This window comes from Setaria viridis, chromosome 9 (assembly GCF_005286985.2).
Source record: "Setaria viridis chromosome 9, Setaria_viridis_v4.0, whole genome shotgun sequence".
In the NCBI taxonomy this organism is placed as follows: domain Eukaryota; kingdom Viridiplantae; phylum Streptophyta; class Magnoliopsida; order Poales; family Poaceae; genus Setaria; species Setaria viridis.
The window spans coordinates 11,571,291-11,594,468 of NC_048271.2; the positions used below are offsets into that span (position 1 = coordinate 11,571,291).

A 23,178-nucleotide genomic window follows, 5' to 3' on the forward strand; every position below is an offset into this window, starting at 1 on the left:
TCTGGGGTGAGGAGTGACCCATGCCTCACGGTTGTAGACTGCGAGCTCCTCTCGTCAGAAATGATCGCATGTTCGATACATCCTTGCAACCACCAGAGAGCCTTCCTTCGGCCGATCATGTTTTGACATTCCTCGGCACAAACGAATCATGTTTTGCATAGTCTGTTTCAAAATGAAGGTCGTTTTAGATTTCTATCAAACTTCTCGCTTTGACCAAGTTTATAGAGAAAATATTAATATCTACAACATCAAATAAATTCCAGTATCAAGACAAATTTCATGGTGGATTTAATGGAACTAATTTGATGTTTATATTATTGCACTCTTCTATAGGAAAAAGTTCAATTTACTACCCTGACCTATTGATAATTTAGGGGGTTATTCAGACTTTGTTCGTAGTTTAGGGTAGTAATTTGGACTTTTTTCTTTTCTATAAACTTGTGGTTAGAGAAGTTTGGCTTAGGATAGAACTACATTTTGAAATGGAGGGAATAGTACCCAGCGGGAAAAAAGGTCATTTGTAAACTCAGCCATGCTAACCTCCAGTTTATCTTCTTTAACTCAGTGAATAGATGGAAGCCGTCTAAACTCTTCAGTCAGCTTAATACACTCGCCAACATTTTCAGGGGAAACAAAGCCCATTGCAACGTTGATGCAGGACTGCGCAAATGAAAGCAGCGAGTCATTTGTTGCTCCATTAAAAGAGAGAGGGAGGGAGGGAGGGAACATAAATTAAGCCGTGATGTCCAACTAGCTACCTTCACATTCCTGATTTGGTAGGGACATCCAGCAGGAATGAAAACCGCTTCACCAAGTTTCTGTTCAAAAGTCCAGGGTTCAACACCTAAAAAAAGGCAGAGAAAGGGCATAACACACGTGTGAGGTCTGAATACAATCGCGGAACAAGTTCACTAACCATATTCTTTCTTGAGCTTTCTCTTATGCTCCTCAGTTAAGTAAAAACACTGATCATGAATTGGGTGAATAGCCTGTATCATTACTATAACTATTAATCAGCATAGAAAAGACAAGGGAATAAATTCCTAGTAAGTGAAAAGAAAACAAATACCTGCTTCACAGGATTGCAATGGATGTGCCGAAATTCCGAGGCATGCTTCCTAAGATAATCTTGTAATTTATCCGAATCCTCCCTTCGGAAAATATCCCACAAAGTACCACCTGTCCTCTGATGCTCTCCACTCTCCTGGACCATCCTGTGAGGAGCATCACTGACTTTTCCTTCACCGTAAAGTTCATCAATATCTTGTTCTCTCATTTTCTTTCTGGTTTTTTTCCATCATCTGGAGCTGATGAGTACTATAGGCCACTTCCTGCTGTGTGTGTTAAAATATTTACCTGGTTAAAGCAGACACATATCACAAGAAACTAATAAATAAATAGAAGAGGTCCCTTTACTCCCCAAAAGTATTGCAAGAGTCTGCTTAACCCCCTAAAGTATTTGTTGGCTTACTTAACCCTGAGATTATAATGCCGGCTCACATCAACCCTACACCGGTTTTTCCAAGTAGTTTTGATGATGTGGAAGGTGTTTCGCCATGTGGACCGTCCTGTCCCATGATCCTTCTTGTTCTCTCACCTTCTGGTATCTCAGCTAGCTGTTGCATACTCATCCCTGATGCCTTTCTTTGCATCAACACGCACCCACTGTAGTGCACTAGTGCTCTCCAAATAGCATCGTGACTTCCACCGTATTCAAACATTAGTGCATGCAAGCAACAAGCCACAACATTAGGCTGCGACACTAGCATGTGCAGAGGCAATTATCGTGACTTCTGGCATGTATGCATGCAACACACTAATGATGATACATGATACGTGCAAAGGGTCGTGATTCATTTGTAGCTAAGTGCATGTAACCAGTGATAAGGTTTGAACATTGAAAGGAGACATTAAGAGAGGCCACGGGAAAGAGTAGCAGCAGGATGGAGCACAGCAATGCCCTCCGCCTGGATCAGTTGTTGATTTAGTTGGGAGGCTTGGAGCCTAGGCATGATGCATCCACCTCCTAAGACAGATGGGGTCAGAACAGAGACTGAAAGAAGAGAGAAAGAGATATATGGGTGACGTGGCAGTACACATTGCAAAAAAAACTTCCACATCATCAAAACCAAAACCAATATAGGGGTGGTGTGAGCCAGGATTATATTATCAGGGGTTAAATAAAACGAAATATACTTCAGGGGGTTAAGTGGTCTCTCACGATACTTTGAGGGCGTTGAGTGCACTTTTACCAAAAAAGGAAGAACTACTAATGGTAATTACCTGGTGGGTATAAAGCAGCAGCATTAGAGAGAAATATTATAAAGCAAGTGGGACACGTATCGCCTAGTATAAGACCTAGCTTTTCACAAATCAGTTTTATTAAACACTGCAGGAACAACACACAACTGCAGTAGTGGGGTAAAATGGCAGAAATTTCACTATCAGACAACATACCGAATCTGACATGTCGCAATGAAGCGTGGTCACAGAGTCACCCCTGCCTAACTCTTGGTAAAATCCATAAGCGATATGAGCTTTTGGCCCAAGATCTGGCTTCTGGACACCATCAGGAAGCTTCACTGTAAGATTTAGTGGACCATATCGAGGATCAGTATACTCAGGAAATGGCAATGCACTGAGAAACTCAGCACCATGGCGAGGCAATCTCTGATTAAACGAATTGGACGGTGACCAATCCTTTAGCTTAAACATCTCAGGCCAGTATTTGATGGGGTGAAATCTTCCTTCTGTGTATCCCAAAAAAAACTTGTGTATATTAATTTCTACCTGCAATACCAAACGTATGAATGCTAATTGCTTATTATTTTTACAAAAAACTGTAAATAACAGATCACAGTCTGACTGCATGCACAGAGATAACACCATTAATTTGAAATTGAAATGGAAAGTTAACTTCACTGATCAATTAATAATTTTTTTACTATTTGTAAAGCATGTTTTATTTCTTTACATAATGAAGGATCGTAACGGGCGACCAGAGGGGGGGTGAATGGTCGCAGAAGCCAAAACTTTCTAACAAAAATTTCTAACCCTTCCCCTAAACACAAAACCTGAATAAATCACGTTTTTCAAATCTGGACAGAACTCTATGTACCTAGTAACCCTGATGTGGACGAAAATCCGTAACTCCGATCGACCTAAAACTTTGTCAGATTAAACTAGATGAAATTACGAAACTAACCCAACTGGAATCACGTCAATCGGACTTACGGATCTTGAGATAAAAATAAAACAATCAGACTATGTCAGATGCTGACGAGAATTGTAAAGAACCAATCGAGATGCACAAGATCAATCATTATAGATGAAAGATTAAATCGAGTAATTGAACTTACAAAAGTGCATCTAGCCTCCGCCCGAACATCCTCCCTCTCTTAATCGGAGAGATCAACAAAAACCTCTCACTAGAATTCAAACCCTAGGCTAGACCGGAGAGAGGAAAAATTGAATCGTGGAACCCCAGGACACGAGTACTGTTCACGGGTACTGTTCACGCGTGAATAGTAGCTCGCCGGGAGTCCAAAATGTCCACTTTTCCCTCAACCCTAGGTGCCACATATTTATATCTCCAAAGGGTGGCACGACCTATTTTCACATAACCCCCTACGCTAAATAGATCCAACGTAGGGGCGTAAATTCCAATTACGTCCTCCATGGCAAATTCCGCGATGTCCGCGATCCCTCCATCTCCGCGATGTGATCCTCGCGATGTCGCCGCACGACCATCCGAAATCGTATCGCGATCGCCAGAATTTCCATCTTCGGCCAACGCACGCCGCACGAGCGTCCCGGTACGATGCATGGCTTTGTGGCTCAACCAGCGAACCCCGGATTTTGTGGCATAATCCGGAAACCTCCCTCGACGTCCTCCTGCCGTGTAGCCAGGTACAGTAGACGTACACCGCACGATCGCCTGTCCCTCGAACGCAAGCCTCGATCCGCCCTTCTCCGCCCCCGCGGTTTTTCGACGCGGCATCCTATCTTCGTTCTTCACTTGTCGCCGCATGTACCTTGTCTCCACCTGTCACCTGCAACCACAACCTGCCAAGAGACACGTCACACGCACACCGTGTTGTCAATCGCTCATCACCAAGGTGCTAGCCCACCGGCATCTCAATCTCCCCCTTGATGAGTGCATTGACAACACCACACCACACAAATTTATTCGTACTGAAAAAGAAAAATAAAAAGAAAGAAAAAGAAACGATCTTAATCCCCAAAGACATGGGCTAGCGAAAAAGCTAGGCTCGACACAATCAAGACAGAAATTCACTCTCCCCAAAGTGAAGCCATATCAATCTCCCAAAAGCAATCTCAGCAGCAAACAAAACTCCCCCTGAATGAACGAACTCCCCCTGCAAGAATGAATTTGTGCGCTACTCACTCTCCCCCTTGTTGACAAAGCACTCCATCAAGATAAAATGCAAGGAACCAATTTAGAGAAAAGCATGTGAGAAAGCACAAGTTGAAGCTTCTGAGACATATGCCAAATACTTATAAAAGCTAACCAACAACACTAGCTATCCAGAGAAGGAACAATACAATGCCATGACCAATAAAAATTTAGAACTGAAATCTATTTGAAAACTAATGTGCCAGGCAAAAACATGCACATTCCAAACTCAGTGCAAAGCTGAAGACAAAACATATAGCGAGCTCACACGACAGATACACAGCTTCAGTCAAAGTTCACTGCAACGCCCACAAATGCATTCACTTGTCATATTTAAGTCTGACTTTTGTGAGCATGATAAGCAGGGATATGGGAAGCAAGAGTTGTGCCCAGCCAGTTTGTTTAATTTTGTTTATGAGCGAGAACCAGCAGGGACATGGGAAAAACAGAGTTGCGCCCATATTTAAATTCTCAGTAAGGCAAGCAGATCATGAGCTAAATAGCAGAGATATGGGAATTCAGAGTTTTTGCTCACAACCATACTATGCACTCCCGAGTTAAAACTTGGATTGTGAGTTACATTTGCAGTGAAAACCCATTAAAAGAAGTTGACTACCGAACCATGAGCAAGATATATGTCAAGTATTCAACAAGTCACTAGATCCAGAAAAGCAAGCATAGCCCAACATAATTTTTTAAGTATATATCTGTGCTGTTTTCAAAATAAAAATTGGTCAAGCAAAGCATTCAAACCTCTCCAAAAGCATCGATCGCAACCTAGCCAAAACAAGTATAAGGCATATGTAACTGAAGCAACGTACAATGATACTAGAATGGGTAACACACCCCGAACTCACCACGCAAACGTGCAAACGTGGTTTGATCGAGTGGTTTAGTCAGAATATCAGCAAGTTGCTGACTAGTATCAATGTATTTAAGCTTAATATCACCCTTCTCAACATGATCCCTCAGAAAATGATGACGAACCTCAATGTGTTTCGTCTTAGAGTGAAGCACAGGATTCTTTGCAACACTTATAGCGCTAGTGCTGTCACACAAGAGAGGAACGCGAGAAAACGACAAACCAAAATCGCGAAGGGTAGCTATCATCCATAAAAGCTGAGAACAACAACTAGCAGCAGCAACATACTCAGCCTCTGTAGTAGATTGAGCAACATTAGATTGTTTTCTAGAGGACCAAGAAACAAGCGAAGAACCCAAAAATTGGCAAGTACCCGATGTAGACTTTCTATCCAAACGACACCCAGCAAAATCAGCATCCGAATAACCACACAAACTGAGAGTTGAAGCAGCAGAGTACCAAAGGCCAAATGCAGGAGTAAATCGAAGATACCTCATTATGCGCTTCACCGCCTGACGGTGAGAAGTCCTGGGAGACGCCTGAAAACGAGCACACATACACACAGCAAAGTGTATATCTGGCCTCGTAGCAGTCAAGTACAGCAGCGACCCAATCATGCTTCGATATTCCTTCTGATCCACAGGCTCTCCGTCCTCATCAGCATCCAAAGCAGCGCTAGTCGGCATGGGCGTAGAAATTGGCTTCGCATCATCCATCGCAAACTTCTTCAGGACATCCTTCGTGTACTTTCCTTGATGCACAAATGTACCTTCCGAAGTTTGTTTTATTTGTAAGCCAAGAAAGAAATTCAGCTCGCCCATCATAGACATCTCAAATTCTTTACTCATCACATCTGCAAACTTTTTCACAAGAGCATGAGAGGAACCACCGAAAATGATATCATCCACATAAATCTGAACTATTAAAGTGTCATTGCCTTGCCTGAGGAGAAAACGAGTTTTATCAACTGAACCCATTTTGAACCCGTTTTTAAGCAGAAAAGTTTTCAATCTAGCATACCAAGCACGAGGTGCTTGCTTCAAACCATATAAAGCCTTTTGCAACTTAAAAACACGATCAGGAAAATTGGGATGTTCAAAACCAGGCGGTTGTTTAACATAAACTTCTTCTTCTATGAATGAAAACCATTCAGAAAAGCACTTTTCACGTCCATTTGATAAAGCTTATATCCACGTGAAGCAGCAAATGCAAGCAAAATACGAATGGCTTCTAAACGAGCAACAGGAGCAAAAGTTTCACCATAATCAATACCCTCTTTTTGAGAAAAGCCCTGAGCAACCAGCCTAGCTTTATTTCTAACAACATGACCATCTTCCCCTTGTTTGTTCTTAAAGATCCATTTAGTTCCAATTGGTTTACAAGAAGGAAGAGGATCAACCAAAACCCAAACCTGATTCCGTGCAAAATTTTCTAACTCCTCATGCATGGCATTGACCCAGTTAGAATCAGATAAAGCATGTCCAACATCTCGGGGTTCAAAAGAGGCAACAAAGGCAGTATGCGCAAAGACACAATAATTTTTATTTTTCGTACCTCTGTTCCTTGTCGTGCGTTCATCCAAATTACCTATTATGTTCTTGGCAGGATGACGATTCTGAATGTGTCGTGGTGCTGTATGTTCTGAAATCGCCTCCCCCTCAACTGCAGCCGGTACATGATCAACAGTCGGTGAAGCTGCAGGCTCTGCTGTAGATGTACGTGTCGGCGATGGTCCATCCTCCAAAGTGGTGGAGGGGGCCTGCTCAGGCTGGGCACCAGGCTCCCCCTGCATCGCAGGCTGGGCATCATCGTCATCGTCGTCGTCACATCCATCTTCCTCTTTCTCATCCTCAAAAATATCCTGCCCGATCTCGTCATCACCTGCACACTCAAAAGCAGAAGAAAAACAAGGCATTGTCTCGTCGAAGGTGACCTCACATGTCTCATCGATGCGGTTAGTATCAAGATTAAGCACACGGTACGCTCGCCCTTGCAAGGCATACCCCAAAAATAACCCATCGGAAGAACGCGATTCAAATTTATCCAAATTTCCCTTTTTCAATATAAAACACTTGCAGCCAAAAACTCGAAGGTGGAAAACTTTGGGAGGTCGACCAAATCTCAACTCATAAGATGTTTTTCCTAGAAAAGCTCTCAGAAAAATGCGATTAGCAACATAGCAAGCGGTGTTGATAGCCTCAGCCCAAAAACGTCTAGGAGTTTTATGTTCATCAAGCATTGTCCTAGCCATCTCAACAAGCGTACGATTTTTACGCTCAACAACACCGTTCTGGGGAGGAACGTAAGGTGAGGAAAACTGATGATCTAAACCTTGTTTTGAACAAAAAGCTTTCATGCGAGAATTCTTGAATTCCGTACCGTTGTCACTGCGAATTGCTCTAACGGCATTATTTGACAACTCATTTTTCAGCTTCAGAACAAGATCATGAACATGTGAGAAGGCCTCATCCTTAGATTCCAAAAAGAACACCCATGAATATCGAGAAAAATCGTCCACAACGACGAGCACATACCACTTCCCACCAGCAGACCGAACACGGGCTGGACCAACAGTGTCCATATGTAACAGTTCACTTGGTCGTCTCGTCATCACCTGAGTCACAGGTGAATGAGAAGCAGCAACCATTTTTCCATGTTTGCAGGGAGCACAAATCAAATCCTTTTCAAACTTGAGTTTCGGTAAACCATCAATTAAATCCAATGAACTCAAACGACAAAGCAAATCAAAGCTCAAGTGGCCCAACCGACGATGCCACTTCCAAATCAGGGGGGAACCATGAGCAACTAAACAGCAAGTTTCACCAAAAGATTTAGAAAAATCAGCTTTAAAAATCCGTCTAAAAGGAGAAATCTTGCAAACAAGGTTACCAGCAGAATCAAGAACACGCGAATTTCCTTTCTTAAAACGAACCTCAAAATCATCCTCAAGAAGTTGCGAAACAGACAGCAAATTATAATGCAAATTCTTTACCAATGCGACGTCCTTTAACGTGTATTTATCTGTTACCTTGATGCAGCCATGCGCCATTACCTTACCTTGACTTTTATCCCCAAAAGTGATGTTTTCCTTTACGCTCGTGGGGGTGAGGCTGGAGAACCATTTATCATCTCCGGTCATGTGGCGCGAACAACCGGAGTCCATTATCCATATGTCCTCCTCGCCTCCAACCTCATCATCAGAAGTTTCATCGTTGCTGTCGGTTGATGCATCACCCTCCAAGGCCATAGTACATATCCCATCATTGATGCCGGCGTCAGTGATGAAGCAAAGTCCGTCTGTCTTCTTCTTGGGTGTCTCATCCTCGGAATCTGAATCGCTGGAGTCTGACGAGCCACCTGAAACATACTGTCCAAGAGAAGATAACAAAACATTTGCAGCCTTAGCGACTTGCTTGTCAGAGTATTTTTGTCCGCCTTTCTTCCATTGCTTATCCTTCTTCTTCTTCCTCTCCCTGAACTTCTCCTGGCACCTGGAGGAGTTATTGCCCTGCTCAAAAGATCTCTGCTTGTTTGGGCAATCAGCAGCAAAGTGTCCTCGCTCACCACAGTTGAAGCAGCCATCTGAACATCTTCTATTACGCCTGTTGTCATACACACGCTTAAACTTGTTGGAGAGCAGTACAAGCTGATCATCATCTAGCACCTCCAACTCCTCATCTGCAACATGACACAAAGAAGACAAAGCAAAACTGGAAACATTTGGATTAGCATTAGTGTTAGTCTTATTTCCAGAAACCAAAGCCATTGGAACGTCAGAAGAAGAAGCAGCTGTGGGATTTTTCAATTTACGCTTAGAAACAATTTCAATCTCTTTTGATTTGAGCTTACTGTAAAGCTCATCAGTGGTGAGAGTCTCATAACCTACAGATTCAACGATCGCCTCAACTTTCATATCCCATTCATCATTAAGTGAATGTAATAATCTGAGAGCCCTAGCATGATCATCATAAGGCATATTTCTATTCATGGCCTTCATCTTATTAACAATCACTTGAAAACGTGCAAACATGTCATCAATAGACTCACTAGGCAATTGGCAAAAAGCATCAAACTCTTTTCGGTGAATCTCAAATTTTCGGTTTTTCACAGTGTTTGAGCCTTCATGATATTTTCTAAGTTTCTCCCAGATCTGATAAGCGAGATCTTCACTAGAAACCCGATCATATTCAGTTTTACAAATAGAAGCCTGTAAAATAGCAACAGCACGATGATTTGTTTCAAGAAGCCCGATCTCAGCGGCGTCAGTCGGTTCCTCAGCTGGAATCACATATGTGGCATTTTGTGTGATTTTCCATAGCTTCAGCGACTTGCCTTTGAGATAGTTGGTCATACGTGCCTTCCAGTAATCATAATCAGTCCCATCAAAAAACGGAGCGCGAACATCAAACTTTTCATTGGTCGCCATAGCTATCAGCACCGATTAAGGTATAGAAAACCTAAACCGGCTCTGATACCAATTGAAGGATCGTAACGGGCGACCAGAGGGGGGATGAATGGTCGCAGAAGCCAAAACTTTCTAACAAAAATTTCTAACCCTTCCCCTAAACACAAAACCTGAATAAATCACGTTTTTCAAATCTGGACAGAACTCTATGTACCTAGTAACCCTGATGTGGACGAAAATCCGTAACTCCGATCGACCTAAAAATTTGTCAGATTAAACTAGATGAAATTACGAAACTAACCCAACTGGAATCACGTCAATCGGACTTACGGATCTTGAGATAAAAATAAAACAATCAGACTATGTCAGATGCTGACGAGAATTGTAAAGAACCAATCGAGATGCACAAGATCAATCATTATAGATGAAAGATTAAATCGAGTAATTGAACTTACAAAAGTGCATCTAGCCTCTGCCCGAACATCCTCCCTCTCTTAATCGGAGAGATCAACAAAAACCTCTCACTAGAATTCAAACCCTAGGCTAGACCGGAGAGAGGAAAAATTGAATCGTGAAACCCCAGGGCACGAGTACTGTTCACGGGTACTGTTCACGCATGAATAGTAGCTCGCCGGGAGTCCAAAATGTCCACTTTTCCCTCAACCCTAGGTGCCACATATTTATATCTCCAAAGGGTGGCACGACCTATTTTCACATAACCCCCTACGCTAAATAGATCCAACGTAGGGGCGTAAATTCCAATTACGTCCTCCATGGCAAATTCCGCGATGTCCGCGATCCCTCCATCTCCGCGATGTGATCCTCGCGATGTCGCCGCACGACCATCCGAAATCGTATCGCGATCGCCAGAATTTCCATCTTCGGCCAACGCACGCCGCACGAGCGTCCCGGTACGATGCATGGCTTTGTGGCTCAACCAGCGAACCCCAGATTTTGTGGCATAATCCGGAAACCTCCCTCGACGTCCTCCCGCCGTGTAGCCAGGTACAGTAGACGTACACCGCACGATCGCCTGTCCCTCGAACGCAAGCCTCGATCCGCCCTTCTCCGCCCCCGCGGTTTTTCGACGCGGCATCCTATCTTCGTTCTTCACTTGTCGCCGCATGTATCTTGTCTCCACCTGTCACCTACAACCACAACCTGCCAAGAGACACGTCACACGCACACCGTGTTGTCAATCGCTCATCACCAAGGTGCTAGCCCACCGGCATCTCACATAATAGCAAGTTTCCAAGGGAAACATATCTGTCAAATATCAGAGTTTCCTGGACCAAGTGTGTCAATAAAATGTTTTGTGAGGAGGGGAGAACAAAGAGGGATTTCAGCAACAAAGCACTAGTAATTCGCATATACAGAACAAAAAAACATGGGGCAAATATGTGCAACAAGCCAACAAAGGAGAATTGGTAATCAAGAAATATCATTGGGAACTTGTACCGCCACAATGAAAATCAACATGGGGCAAATATGTGCAACAGAGCACATACTTCAACAAGGAAGGAAATGAACCTATCCAACAACTACAGCCCACCCTCAAACAAATCCAGGAAAAGCAAAAAAAAAAATCCAAGGAAAACATTCACATAAAATTCATGTAAAAAAAAGCGATCACTAATGCACTAGCATATTCAAGGCAATCTATTGCCTTGACAGCAAGATGCGCATCTTTTCCCTTGCAATTGTTTTTTTTTCTCGCAATACCCGCCACATTACTAATGGCTCCCAACTGAGACCAGAGGTTAACTGAGAACGTCAGTAACAACAACTGGTTCACCCTTTGCCCAATGTATCTGAAAGTGCAGCAAGTCATCCTCCTTGATACCAGTGGCAACTGGACAGTATAGGTAATTATCACTCAAACCATTCCTATTTGCAGCCTCTCGCGTGTCTTGAGTCCTTATCTTTCTTGAATGATCCCAGCAAGAGCACCTTTTTCAAGCAATATTGCTTTAGCAAATATTTCAGTCCTGATAATTCTGCCAGCTCGTTCTTCTAACTCAGAAAGAACTTCTCTGGGAACAAGCAATTGAGGTTCAAAACTGAACCACCACAGCCTCCTAGCTCCTTCGGTGGGCAAGGAATGCTACCATCATTCTTTGCTTTCCACAGTAGCATAGCGTTATTTGGGTCCTCACTATTGACCAGGCTATTTGGGGACTCCTTGTGCATCCTTGAATTAGGAATATAACCGAAAACATAATCCTTACCTCTATCTTCATACCACACACGCTTAACCTCTTCTCCTCCTGGAATCTCACCTTTGCGGATCTCCCAGCAGCATGCAAGGCACAAATCATAAAAGAAAAGCTTGCATCTTCTATGAAAATCAACTATAGAAGTTCTACATTCGTTGCTGCATCAGAAGGAAAAAATACAAATAAGATACTGTTACAACATTTATGGCATAAAGGAAACAGGAAAGGTCCTTACCAGTAAACACGCTCATCCGGAGAACACTCAGCTTGTTCCAACTTTACTTCATTCACCAAAACACCTGAAAAGAAAGACAAATCAGCATGTATTGCAACCTCAGTTACCAGATTATGTCATGCAACACCAGAACAAGAACCTTTTATTTTAGCCTCTAATTCTTTCTCTCCATCTGCTCTTGCTGCAGTTTTCTCAACCAGGGTAATAACAAGCGTACAACATGACAAGCATAACCAACTTGATTTTCAACAGTGACGTCCTTTTTTTGGAGCCTTGTTCAAGAGGAATTTGGAGTCATTAAGGAATACCCGAAAGGAACAATAGCAAAAAATGAAAGCACAAAAATAGAGATTGGATATGTGATGACAGGTGCAAACCTCTTCAACTCCTTGCAGCATTCGTAGGCATGCCTTGCAATTACAGTTCTTGCAACAATATGGGCATTTCGCAGCAAATTCATCTTCTGACAAATCAGGGTACCTATTTACCCAAAAGAAAGTTCAGTGCTGTGTAATAGTAATACACAAGACTAATAATACAGCAAGATTTCAATGTAAACGAAATGAAAATGCATTATATGGAGCGCCAAGACATAAACTGAAGTGCAAAAAAAGTAGTCAATGCATACATAAAACAATGGTTGACCAAAGCAGATATGTCTAGGTTATATGTAATGTAACTTCCAAAAGAACAAGGTAGTAGATGGGCGATCAAATTAGTAGAAAAAAAACTAAACAAGATGAGAGAACGTGACACACCATTGTTGGATGCATGGCACACAGAAGCGTTTATTGTTGCAAGAATTACAACGGACCACCCTTCCTTTATCATTCCTCTGGCACTGGTGGCACATAAAGGAGTTTCCTCTTCCGTTTCTTCAAAATTGAAAAACCACATACATTAATTAAAATAATTGTGGAGAACCATTCCATGAGCATTCTTATACAAGGAAATCAGTACATTACCTTATTATTATTTTCATCACAGTTTTTGTCACTGCAGGATGAGGCCCTTTTTTTTCATCATCCCCTCTCTTTAAATTTCTAACGGTAGCATCGTTCCCTGCATCTCCTCGTTTCTGCTTTTTTGCAGTCCGTAAAGCCTCATCATAACTTAAGTCCTGGTCCTGCTTAGTATCATCCTGCCAAATAACTAAGTAAGGCTGGCAGCATTATTCTTTTAATGAAGCAAGGCCGCCAAATAATACTATTGCATACCTAAAGGTCTACAAGACCAATGATAAGTTAAATAGATGAACATTGCAGAATTCCAACATTTCAGGGTTTTAATTCATTGTTAACTTTTCCATTGACGCTTCATTTATATGATGTCCAGAGTCAAAATTAGAAGTTCCACTTGATAGTTCTGGTTAAAGGGGGTAAAATCTTCGAGGCCAGGAACATGAATGGTAAGCTGAAGAAGAATGGTAGCGACTAGCAACGCACTATCTTACTATTACTAATTGGAGGTTCCTTTTGAAGCTTTCACGTGAATCCACATAAGTGGACACTCTAGAAAAAGAGAGAAATCTTAGAATTCTCTCAAAAAAGCAAAACATCCGGCCATCAATTCGAACACTCGAATCATCGTAGCCATTAGATCTATTCTGTTTTCTAAAAAATTACCAACCTCTACCATTATAAAAATAGCCTAAATGACCCCCTAAATCTATATGTAAATTACCCATCTCTGCTATTATAAAAATAAATTAAAGTAACCCCATAATCTTCATCTAAATTACCCACTTATGTCATTATTCTATACACTTCTTTGTCCACATTCATACATTTTTCATTCACATTCATACATTTTTTCACTTTGCATCACACCAACATGCATTGTCTTTACTCTGATGGTCCCACGTGTGTGGCATATATAATCGAAGTGGTAACGAACAAAGCGGCAAAAATACAAAAAAAGTTTTACTACCCATCTTTTCTACCTTCGCGTTTCTGGATCTTCCCATCTTTCAAGAAAAGTAGGAGAAAGATTATCAAAGAAATTATGCATGGGTCTCCCCATCTTTCAAGAAAAGTAGGAGAAAGATTATCAAAGAAATTATGCGAATAGGATAGCGCAGCAAGAATATTTAGGCGAAAACCCCCCAAGTGACTGACTGGCCGTATTCTTGCTCGGAACAAAAGAAAAATATTGCAAGGGGAAAAGGATATAAATCGTGGGCGGAGACCAAAAAATGCGAAGAGGTGGAGCAAAACAAGGTCTTTGCTAACTTTCGATGCGCGCTCATTCAAATAGAGGTGAAAAAATCGCAAAGACCCGCTCAAACCAAAGTAAAACCCATGGAAATCAACGCAGTAGTATTAAGGAGAGATACTGACGCAGCACCAAAATGATCGACACTTCCAAATGTGTATAAAGTACATGATCTCGATTTTTTCTTGCATGATCTTATCATGTGGTGTTGATCAGTTGTTTCATGTATTCTCACCAATCGGTTAACCCCAACAATCAACGATGCAAACCACTAAGAACAATTGCTACAGCTTCTCATGTCGCAAATGGACACAAAATGGGGGATGAAATTGAAACTGCAACTGCAAGTGTGTGTGTGTGTGTGTGTGTGTGTGTGTGTGTGTGTGTGTGTGTATATATATATATATATATATATATATATATATTTGTCTACTGCAACCATGGTGACCGATTTCCAGACCAAAAGAGTCCGGTATTGGTTCAGCAGATTAAGTAAACACAGACAGTATATACATACATGATTCATGGAAGGTCCACATTATTCAGCACCAAGTACGCGCAAGTACGGTGGTTTCTCCATTTGATGCTACAATACATATACTATGATACAACAAGCAACAGAACAATAATAAACTGGGAGACACCTTGCTTAGCACTCATTACTTACACTCTGGTTCTCGCACTCGGAAAAGAAATCAATGAACGACCCCACCAGATAAGACTTCTATGAGGGAGAACACATATATTTTGTGGTGCAGACATTTTCTAGGCATTCTAGAGAAGTGTTAGAGACACTTCTTAGATGTTTTGAGACATTTCATCAGAACATCACACTTGAGATCCAACATAACCCACTAAACTAACATTCTTCATGATTTCATTAAAAGTCAGATCTTTATGTCATGTTCAAAGCTGTCTCTGGCCCCCAAATAACACTGGCGTAGCGCTGTGTCTTACTTTCAGTAAACACTCCTCAACCCCTTTGAGCTTTGAGGATTTTGTCCCACGTGAGTACACAACTATGGAAAGCATAATTCATTGTAACATCATTATAAGGGGATAAAATGCATCTACGCGTGCAAAAGGGATCACATGAAAAGCACAATTCATCTAACCACTTTGTGTGTCTGTCCCACATGTGTGCACAACTATGAAAAGTACAATTCATTATAACATAATTATAGGGGTATAAAATACATCTATGCCTGCAAAAAGGATCACATGCACTTTTTGTGTATATGACCAATAAGCTCGACTTGACATTCTAGTACTAAAAGTGAAATGTGTATTCAAACATTTGAAAACCTTAGCACAAAAAAATATTAGATTCTACAAAATATCTCAAAAGGAAAACATGGAGGAAAGGTCAACACATACTAGCTATCTAACATTTAGTATTGTCTTGATATATGGAATATGATGCTTGCAACTAGTAATATAACAGAATTTGGTTAAAAATAAATATTCTTGTTCAATTATGCTAATTTCGAGTTAATACTCCAATTAATAGATATGCCTGAAATGGTGAACAAGTAAGGCTGCTAGAAACAGCTAAATGCAGTAATAACAAACCTCAAGATTTCAGCACATGACAATCCATCTTGAACATACTCCTATTTATCTTGTCCTCAATTCGCTACGTAGCTCATTATGATGTTGGATGTTACTAACCTTTTAGGGTTTCAGAATCTATAGTCAATCCCACTAGGGGAGATGGATATATAGACTCCTCATGGGCCATATGGGCCTTCAATATAGATGGGCCTTGATATACTTAACACCCCCCTTCAAACTCAAGGTGGAAGTGGAGGAGCTGAAACATTGAGTTTGAGCAAGTGAAGCCAATGTTGTTATCGAGTTTGTGCCTTAGTGAAGAAATCTACCACTTGTAGCTTTGAGGGCACATATTGAAGAGAAATTGTTTACTGATGACAATGAGACTGGGTAAAGGATGCATCAACACCAATATGTTTTGTAAGCTCATGCTTCACAGGATCATTTGCAATCTGTATGGCTCAATGTGACAGGCTCTAGTGTTGTTACAGAGAAGAGGTGTGGGGACATTACAAGAAATACCAAAGTCTGCTAACAACCAATGAAGCCAGACAATCTCTGCAGTGGTAGTGGCTAGGGCTCGAAGTTCTGCCTCTGTACTAGACTGAGATACAACTGCCTGCTTCTTGGATTTCCACACAAGAGGAGAAGAGCCAAGAAGGATACAATAACCTGTGACAAAGCGACGGTCCATTGGATCACTCGCCCAAGTGGAGTCCGAGTAAGCATGAAGCTGAAGCGGGCTGTCACGACCATAGAATATAAACACTGAGAAGATGTCCCTCTTAAGTACCTCAGCACACGAAGAAGGTGTCCAAAATGAATAGAAGTAAGAGCACTCACAAACTGGCTCAAAATATGAACTGCATGTGCAATATCAGGTTGCATAACAGTGAGATAAACAAGGCTGCCCACAATATGTCGATATCGAGATGGATCCTCGAGAAGTATACCATATGTAGGACGAAGCTGCAAGTGAAGATCCATAGGTGTTGCAATCATTCTATGATCAATAACTCCAGACCAAGCAATCAGATCTTGTATGTATTTGGACTGAGAAATGTAATAACCCTTTCAAGAGTGCAGTACCTCAAGTCCTAAGAAATAACTAAGAGGACCCAAATCAGACATCTGAAACTGCTCACCAAGTTGTTGTTTCACATGGGATATGTGTTCCATATCATCTCTTGTAATCAACATATCATCAACATACAAGAGAAACAAAGTACGTCCACGTGGAGAAAGATGAATAAATAAAGCAGGATCATGCTCACTAGGTGAGAAACTAGAAGCCCATATCACAAAGACAAAACGCTCAAACCAGGCACGAGGATCTTGCTTAAGGCCATATAAAGCACGATGAAGACGACAAACATGTCCTAAAGGAACATCAACACCAGGAGGTGGCTGCATATAAACTTCCTCATGCAAATCACCATGAAGGAAAGCATTTTTAACATCCATATGAGAAATGGTCCAATAAGATGTGGCAGCCACTGCAATCAAAGTACAAACAGTGGTCATGCAAGCAACCGGAGCAAAATGTCTCATCATAATCTCATCCCTGAGTTTGCTGAAAACCTCTAGCAACAAGATGAGCTTTATATCTCTCAATGGAACCATCTAATTTAGTTTTAATTTTGAATAGCCACTTGCATGTAATAGGAATTGCATGTGATGGTAATGGAACAATATCCCAAGTGCCTGTACGATCAAGTGCTGCAAGTTCCTCAGACATAGCAAGCTGCCATTCCGGAAGACTAGATGCTTCCTGATATGTGGATGGCTCATAAACAACAACATTCACACAGGGAAAACCATACTTGTCTTCAGGATAAATAGTAGTACGATCTCATAGATTATATCGTGGACCAGCCTGTAACTCATCAGAAACAATATGTGACTCATCAATATTATTGTCAAAAGCATCAAGAGCGGGTGCGTTAGGACTAGTCGAGGTGGTAGAACTAGAAGGAAGTTCAGTGAGAGCTTTGGGACGATGACAGAAAAAAGTGTGTGATAGATGGTTTTGAAAAAGGTTGATGTGGAGGTGGCGCATGTGAAGGTGGTGTAGGAGGTGTAGGTGGCTCATAGAGAGGAGGTGTGATGAAAATAAAAGGATCATGAATGGATTCGAAAGATGAAGTGGCATAACTTGTGGATGAAACAGGAGGAAGACACATAAAAGACGTGGACTCTGTGGGAGAATACGAGGGCTGTAGAGGGGTTAAAAAAGAAAGGACGGTCCTCAACAAAGGTCACATCACAAGAGATACGAAGGATCATAGCAGTGATAACCTTTATGCTCAGGACTATACCCCAGAAAAACACACTTAGCAGATTGCGCAGTCAACTTAGTACGCTCACGAGGGGCAAGCAAAACATAGCATGTACAACCAAAACACTCGGAGATGGTCATAGCTGGGAGGGGTACCAAAAAGTACCTCACCAAAACATTTGTCAGACAGTTTGGATGAGGGTTGTCTGTTTATGAGGTATACAACAGTGGAGACAGCTTCACCCCAAAAATGAGAATGAACAAAAGAGGAAATCAAAAGTGTGCGAGCTGTCTCTATAAGATGGCGATGTTTACGTTCAACAACACCATTTTATGCATGAACACCAGGACAAGAGAGCTGAGCAAGAGTACCTTAAGAGGACAAAAATTGGCGAAAAGCATCAGACAAATATTCACCACCAGAGTCAGAGCGAAAAACTCTAATAGGAGTAGATAACTTTGTGTGAACCATGCAAGTAAAAGACTGGTATATGGAGCACAACTGTGAATGGTGTTTCATGAAATAAATCCATGTATATCGAGAATGATCATCAATAAAAATGACATAATATTTGTGACCACCCTTTGTAGCACAAAGGTGCAGGACCCATACATTTGAATGAATAAGATCAAAAGGTCTAGTAGAATGGGAAGCACTAGAGGAATATGGAAGTTGTATTTGTTTTCCAAGCTTACAACCCTTACAATGAAAACTAGATTCAATAGATGTATGGCCTAAACAACCTTTATTTATTAATGTAGACAAACGAGACCCACAAAGATGACCAAGACGATGATGCCACTTGGCAAAGGACAAAGTGGATGAACATGCAGCGGATGACATGCGCGCGTAAGGCTGAGGGAGATGCAATGTGTCAAGAACATAGAGGCTAGGGGAACCTTTACGGCGATGGCTAGTCCCAAGCATAGTCCCAGTTCGACGATCCTGAATAAAACAAGATGAGTCATCAAATCCAACAAAACAATTGTGATCGGTTACTTGACCAACTGAGAGAAGGTTCATGGACAATTTAGATACAAAAGAAACATCAGGCATAGAAAAATGAGAAGTACAAAGAGAACCCTCATGAGTGATAGAACAGGATGTACCATCTGTAGTCTGAATAGAGGCACCATCATTAACTGACTTGCAACCAACAAGCTGGGAGCGGTCAGATGTCACGTGAAAGGAGGCCCCTGAATCAAGCACCCAAGATGATGAAGAAGCACTGACAGGTGAGGTAGCAGCAATAGACATAGAGCCTCTAGGAGTAAGTTTTGTACCACGACCACGGGCAGCACGAGCAGCCCGCCGTGCACGAAACTCGGCCAACTTCTCCGGATGCTCAGAAAAACAATTTTCTGCAGTATGAGAAGTCTTTCCACAGTGCTTACATGGCTATGAAGAAGTACCTTTAGGTGTACTCAACCTCTAAGAAGCTGCCAATACACTATGAGATACTGACATAGATGCAACAGACGTAGACCGAAGGCGAGTCTCTTCAGCAATTAACTTAGACAAAGCACGTGCCATGGTTAAGTTAGAAGAATCATGTAATATCCTTTTACGTAGAGAATCAAATTCTTCCCTTACTCCCATGACAAAGTGATCTACAAAGAACTTCTCAATAAATTTGTGTGCTGGACACTGATCAGCAGCACAAGCACCTATCATGGAGGTCAAAGAGCCTACCAGACAATCAAAGGTTGAGTAGTAATCATCAATGGACATATCATTCTGCTCAATTGTTTGAGTTTGATGCATGAGAGTATGTAGAAGGGCACCACTATCCTGAACAAATCTATCCTTCAGGGCAGACCAAATGGCTTTGGCTATTTTAAACTTAGACTCATAATCATAGATTGCTTAGTACTGTTGACCATGGCAGCCATCACTTTCTAATCACTAATTTGCCAATCAGTGACTTCTTTAGCATTGCTATCATCAGTCTTAAGTGCAGGTGCATCATCAGTTAAATGAAAATAGAGACCAGTACCCCTTAAAGCAGTTTCTACACAGAAAGCCCACTTAGGATAATTGTGACCATCTAGAGTGATACTGACAACAATTGCATTTATCTATGACATGTTGAAAACCTCTAGGATATGACCAACAATAGAGAAAAGCAAAGGAACAGATATCACTCGAGAGTAGAATCAACAAAGTACCACTGTGCAGAGGAAGTCACCACAGCGGAGTACCACTGTGCAGAGTGAAGATCGAATCCGCGACGAGCGGATCGGGTGGCACACAGTGGACAGACATGCGGAAGATGACACACGGCGCAACTAGACAAGTCGAGGGCGACGCACGAGAGGCGGTGCAGAGGAGCCACGACGGCGGCTGTGAGGAGCCGTTACGGGCGGCAGGGACGAGCCGAGACAGGCGGCGTGACGGGTGGCGGAGAGGCAGCGTGACGGGCGTCACGTGCGTTGGCAGCGGATGAATGTTGGGAGCGCAGGATGATGATGACGATGATGGAAAAAAATGGATCTCGGGTGGATTAGATTAGACCTAATCCTAACCCTAAACCATGCTCTGATTCCATGCTACTAATCTTGAGGGTTTTAGAGTCTACAATCTATCCCACTAGGAGAGATGGATATATAGAGTCCTCATGAGCCATATGGGCCTTGATATACTTAACATTGGACACAAGCAGAAATAACACTACCACCGAGTTGCAGTTTCTCCATTGCTTCATTTGACATCAACTCTGCCCTCCTCTAAGGATCACCCTTCCCTTTTCAACGCAAAAACAGGCAGTATAATTTGTACCCATTTATACAAATATATAGTTTTAAGTTCATACTTTGTATAGAGATCCACCAATACTTGCATGCCAAGATAGTTCCTATACAATTAACGAGAGACATCTTGCAGGTAAAAATTCTAATTCTTTAATGTACTCCATACTTACTAATACATCAGCTTGTTTAATTTCATGGAACATTTGTTTAATTCTTCTACGCAGAGAACAAGATAAATAAACTATTTTTATTTCTGCAGGTTGACCCCGTCTAATTAGAGAACGGATGACAGAAACATGCACTAATTATTACAAAATGAAACTACAATGTCACTACCATTCCAGCTAGCAAAGGTTCCTGGCCCTAGAACCAATTGTTTACTCTCAGAACGGGTATGTATTTTAGGCAAAGTATACAATTAACAGTTCATTGCACTAGGTTATCCGGGTATTTGTGCTACTAGTATGGTTTCAGTAGGAAAAGGATGTTATGTATCTAGGTGAATAGCGCCTGGCAGTACTGTAGTCCCATTGTAAAGACTACAACCCAACAACCAATTAAAGGAACAATCCACAGGAGCAGTTACTTGAACAATGTAAGCAGCAAATTTGCCCAATATTTGTGGAAGAGAAACTCGATCGATTGGGCCTTTGGGAGACGATTCCGATGAGAAATAGGCTAATTTAGCCAAATTTTCAAATAAGCTCGGAGAATCTAGTGTTTGGAAGTTGAATCTCTTGTTTTGCGTTGACATGGTGCTCGTATCACAAATCCACATGAGGACAAAATAACATAACAAGCCACCTCTCATGGTTAAAGAGGACATTTCACCAACAAACAATCTTATGTTGAACATCATATAGCCAATATTGTTTTCTAAATGACATGTATGTACGTAGTATTTGCTTAATTTATTAAGTTGCAACTTATGCTCACAAAAATAACACGGTCAACATGCATGTTTTACTCTAAACTTGCTAAGTGCACCATTTTAAAAGTTTATGTGCCAAAAATAACACCATGAGATAAGTTTAAGGACTACCAGTGTATTTTGCTCTATCAATATTATTTTTAGAAAACAATATGATTTTTTAGCCATGATACCCGCCGAAAAACACTAGAATGTTTCATGAGAAAAAATACCTATCATGCTTATGTGGATATATTCCACAATGCATGTATAATGTGGCATCTCTATATAAGATTTACGAGTTCCCCCTTAACCATTGCACTTTTAATGGGTATCATATATGTATTATTGATTACTCTTAATAAGCATATAGATGAAAAGAGTACGGTTTATTTCATGTAAATTTATTTACATATGCAACTAAACCACTTGTCAAAATGTATGACATCTAAAAACACAACCATTTGTAAAGACATAATTGTAGAAACACTATTGTATTCCTTTTTTAAGTCTGGCTAGAAATTTTGTGCGGTTATACAGTGGACGTTAAGTATGTTCTCTGAACATAATATACATTTCTTTAAGCATGGTAAGATTGGCCCTGCTTACATTTTATGTTTGGAATTGGACATCTACATAAATAAAAATATAAGTGTGTAAAAATACTCGTGCTAATAATAGAATATGTGGTCAAATAACCCTACATGCATTACATATATAGTTACTCTATGAAGGTGTTATCGCATTAAAGTTTTTATGCTAGTGGATAATGGAGTTAATGCTAAACTTTTAATGTGATCTTTTGAAACAAAGCCTATAAAAGTGATATCATCTTAATAATTAACTAAATACAACTAAAAAAACACATCCAAAGCAAATGCACTATGGTCGCATAGCCTTGCCACCTAATCACTAGTGAATAACCAGCTAAGAGAAAACAAAAGAAAGGAATGGTTACCTTAGCCAACAAGAGCAATTAAAATATCATATTTACCTTTAAATTCCCGCACCTCCCCTTAGCAAAAAAAAACCCTTTAATTTATGTTTCTACTCCCTCCATCTATTTTTATAAGACATGATATGACTTGGCACGATCTTCTAAATAACATTTTGACCATTCATTTATCTTATATTATATTGTTTATGATTATAAACTTATAATCATTGATTACGAATCCAACCATATAAAATTTATATTATTAAAATAAAAAATTAATAATCAAAGTATTGATCAAAGATTGCAAAGTTTGAATCTTGATATGCGTGTGCGCCTTATAAATAAAAATGGAGGGAGTATATATCATGCGCACCATTGCATCATTTTTTCTTTTGCCTA

The 23,178-nt window shown here is 41.0% G+C and overlaps 2 pseudogenes; both read right to left on the reverse strand.

Annotated features, from left to right (window-relative positions):
- Positions 1-760: 760 nt before the first annotated feature.
- LOC117835269 (lysine-specific demethylase JMJ29-like) lies at positions 761-17,427 on the reverse strand (annotated as a pseudogene).
- A 1,722-nt stretch (positions 17,428-19,149) lies between these two features.
- On the reverse strand, positions 19,150-19,913 carry LOC140221312 (uncharacterized; annotated as a pseudogene).
- Between the last annotated feature and the right edge of the window lie 3,265 nt (positions 19,914-23,178).